General features: G+C 45.5%; 1 pseudogene; it reads left to right on the top strand.

The window, feature by feature from the left end:
- The window catches only part of LOC111966898 (cadherin EGF LAG seven-pass G-type receptor 3-like), a 58,426-nt pseudogene that overhangs the window by 37,447 nt on the left and 16,539 nt on the right, over positions 1–4,440 (top strand).

Raw genomic sequence — 4,440 nt, 5'->3', positions numbered from 1 at the left:
AAATCAAAGTTTCATCTACCAGGGGTGCTCTGAATAATTCCCTCTCATCTTTGGTACGCCGGTGTGATGGCAGTACGGAGGCGCCGCAACGCCTGTTGAATTAGCTCAATGGCTCGGCTCCACACACAGGACAACATTACAGCACGTGTTCCCCGCTATGACTATACACACACACACACACACACACACACACACACACACACACACACACACACACACACACACACACACACACACACACACACACACACACACACACACAGGGCACTGACACAAGGACATCTGCTGTTAGTGTGGTGCTGTGTGAGGCAGCTAGTGTGTGTGTGTGTGTGTGTGTGTGTGTGTGTGTTATCATGCACAGGATAATTAGGCGCAATAAAAATGTGTTTCTTTCGACAGATTCAGTTGTATCGACCCAGAGCCACTGTGATGGCTAGGGGGTAAAAGCTACACCGCTCCGTAGTCAGAGAACACATGTTCTGAGAACACAAAATGCAGGCTTTAAGACTCCAGTAGCTTCCCACCGCAAGGACAGTGCCACTGTGTGCACTTGTATGCGATCAAGGCCAACATCTCTGTCTTTTGTCAGTTTCTTGATATCCTTACACGGCGAGTTCAAGGACGTCGTGTAATAGGCGCGGGATTCTTTGCCAGGGACTTCTTTTCGAGGAGCTGTTCGCAGAAACAGGCTCACGGCTCAAAGCGCTCACCTGGTTCTATGGGGAGATTCTTTCCCGCTGTTTTATCTGGTGTACAAAATGGTGTGAGGAGCTCTATTGAGACGATGGCCGCTTAATATTGAGTTCCTAGAAAACAAAACAGCGAAACACCATAGATTTCGTGGACTGTATGGCTCTATGGTTTTGCTGTTTGTTTTCTGTAGGTTTCTATAGCGAGGACTATGTTCTGGAAACGCTATGTATGTTTTTGTGCGAAAGCTGTTGTTGCGTGTAGCATGCATACACGCACGAATGTCCAGAGCTTTCTGCTTGTTTTAGGCTTCAATGGTCCTTTTCAAAGGACTGATCTTTTTATATTAAGATGTGGGTGTGTTCCCATGGTAATGACTGTGTGTGTGTGTGTGTGTGTGTGTGTGTTGTAGGTTTCTATGGTAAGGGCTGCAAAGATGCGTGCCACCTGAACCCATGTGAGAACAATGCCCAGTGTCACAGGAAGCCCAGCTCATCCCACGGATACATCTGCGACTGTGGAGACGACCACTACGGACAGTATTGTCAGCACAGGTCAGTCTGTCAACCGTACATACAACTATAGATCAACCATACTACAGCAACTATTCCTCAACTGTGGAGCAACTGTAGATCAACCACGACGACCGGTATTGTCAGCGCAGGTCAGTGAGTCAACCACGCGTCAACTATAAATCAACTAGCTATTAACATCATGTTATACATCTGTGACTTGTGGAGACGTTAGATGACCGAGCCCCGGCAGTATGGCCGAATTCCAAATGTCTCTCTGTGTTTCTAATGTTCGTAACAGTACACCGCAGCAGTGCCTGAGGCTGAAGCAGGGTTGAGACAGCAGGGCAGCAGTGTTCGGCGGTGCTCTGCTCTGTCAAAGTGGCTTTTGTTGTRCRRCCCCCCCCCCCCCCCCRCKCRCACATATGCCCTKATCCACAGGAGAGGATAAGAGAAGACTTACATTTATCTGTGATGATAAAACACAGTGTATATCTGTGACCCGGGCATCACCCCCGCCCCCATGTGAAATCCCTCCCAGCTTTAGGTGTCAGATCTTTCCTGCCCTCTTCCCTTTGATCTAGGTACTGTGATGTGCTCTGGGATGTACACTGTGGCCTATATAGCAGACAGGGAGTGAAACTGAAAAGAACTGCCACTTTTAAAGGTCCAATGCAGCTGTTTTGTCGCAATATCCAATATTTTCTGGGTGACAGTTAAGTACCTTATTGTGACTGTTTTCAATTCAAATGGTTATTAAAAAGATACCAAAATAGCTTCTTAGCGAAGAGCAATTTCTCAAATAAGAATTTTGCTAGGACTGTCTGGGAGTGGCCTGAGTGGGGAGGGGAGACGGAAAACGAACTGTTATTGGCAGAGAGGTTTGGAACTCTCTTTCTTATTGGTCTATTAACTAACTTACCGCCTGGTGATGTCACCAGACAGGCCAAAACTCCATCCCACCAAAACAGGCTGAAATTCCAGGCGGTCTTTTCAAACAGCTCTTTCACTGATATAAACACAACATGCAATTTAAAAAAAATGTTTACTGAGTTACAGTTCATATAAGGAAATCAGTCAATTTAAATACATTCATTAGGTCCTAATCTATGGATTTCACATGACTGSGCAGGGGCGCAGCCATGGCTGGGCCTAGGAGGGCATAGGACCACCGACTTGGGAGTCAGGCCCACCCACTGGGGAGCCAGGCCCAGCCGATCAGAATTAGTTTTTCCCAACAAAAGGGCATTGTTACAGACAGAAACACTCCTCAGTTTCATCAGCTGTCCGGGTGGCTGGTCTCAGAAGATTCCGCAGGTGAAGAAGCCGGATGTGGAGGTCCTGGGCTGGCGTGGTTACACGCGGCCTGCAGTTGTGAGGCCGTTTAGACATACTGCCGAATTCTGTAAAACGACGTTGGTAGATAAATTCCTGCAGTCAGCACGCCAATCGCTCTCTCAAAACTTGAGACATATGTGGCAATGCGTTGTGTGACAAAACACAACACAAGGCACATTTTAGAGTGGCCTTTTATTGTCCCCAGCACAAGGTGCACCTGTGTAATGATCATGCTGTTTAATCAGCTTCTTGATATGCCACACCTGTCAGGTGGATGGATTATCTTGGCAAAGTATAAATGCTCACTAACAGGGCTGTAAACAATTTTGTGCACAACATTTATTGAGAAATAAGCTTTTTGTGCGAATGGAACATTTCTGGGATCTTTTATTTCAGCTCATGAAACATGTGACTAACACTTTACATGTTGCCTTTATATTTTTGTTCAATATCTATACAAAACACAGGAAAATCACATTTTTTTGTCTGCATTGGGCCTTTAACACGTGTGTCTGTGTGTGTGCGTGTGTGTGTTTCACTGTGTGTTTGTGTTTCACTGTATGCGTGTGCGTGCGGTGTGTGTGTGTGTAGGATTGACCACCAATGTCCACGTGGTTGGTGGGGCTCTCCAACATGTGGGCCCTGCCACTGTGACGCCAGTAAAGGARTGGACCCCGACTGCAACAAGACCAGCGGCCAATGCCACTGCAAGGTGACTTGCTCGCTGTGACACACACACTCGCTCATATCAGCAGTAACTACTCTTACCGATAATCAACTCATATCGTAACCCCCCAGGCACTGATCCATGCTCTTACATACCTCAACAGACCTATCATCGCCGTTACCTATGGTTTTCTAATCAACTCCGAGCTGTAACCCCGGCCTAGCCCGTAATCCCTGTTGGTGACCTTAATCTCTAATCCTTGATACTGATCCTGTCTCTAAGCTGACGATGTTGTCAAACAAGCACTATTTTAAGAGGCATCATCAGCAGCTTCATCTTGTTAATCTGAACGCACCCCATTAGCCTTTAACACTCTTAACGCCAACAGACACCCCCTTATCCATCATACCCCCTCCACACTGTGACCCCATCTTAAATCCTTTTTCAAGAACAGGAAAGAAGCACGTGTCGTTGACTTTCAGTAGCACCGTTTCTTTAACTGTAGTTTTCCGTGTGCTTTTCTTTCTAGTTTTCCTCACATAATTCAAGTGATGAATTGATCTTTTACGCGACTTTACGTGCTATGTGCTGGTATTCCAAAATGCTCACCTGACAATATTTTTGTCTGTCTTTTTTGTGTTTTTGTGTCTCCCGCTTTCTCTTTTTTCTGTGTGTTTCTTTTTTTCTTCATATAAATGTGTATGTAAATGTTTATGTAAATGAATATGTAAATATCTATGTAAATGTCTATGCCTGTATATGTCTGTGACTTTGCTTTGTCTGTCCTTTGTGTCCATTTGGATGTGCTTGTCTTTGGTCTGAATGTGTATGCGTCTGGGTGTCTATGTGTATCTGTGACTTGTTTGTCTCTATCTCTGTCTGTGTGTGTCTATCTCTTTGTGTGTGTCTCTGTCTGTGTGTCGGTGTGTCTATCTGTCTGTGTGTGTCTGTCTGTCTGTGTGTGTGTGTGTGTGTCTATGTCTTTATGTGTGTGTCTCTGTCTTCTCAGTACATTGTGTCAAGTAAGGTCTAACTCTCTGGACTGAGTGGTTGTTCCTCATTTATTTGCAAGGTCAAGTAGTCAATCCATGCAAGTGTGTAGGCCGCCTAGCGAAAACCCTGTGAACAGCAGTGTGTCTAGATCCAAGTTCTGGTTTTGTCAGGAGCAACTAAGTATCCACAATAAGTGTAAAAACCGTCCACTAATGACAGACGACTGACTTTGACTTGAAT

This window comes from Salvelinus sp. IW2-2015, linkage group LG7 (genome assembly GCF_002910315.2).
Source record: "Salvelinus sp. IW2-2015 linkage group LG7, ASM291031v2, whole genome shotgun sequence".
In the NCBI taxonomy this organism is placed as follows: Eukaryota; Metazoa; Chordata; class Actinopteri; order Salmoniformes; family Salmonidae; genus Salvelinus; species Salvelinus sp. IW2-2015.
This window is presented reverse-complemented; position numbering and strand designations above follow the sequence as displayed.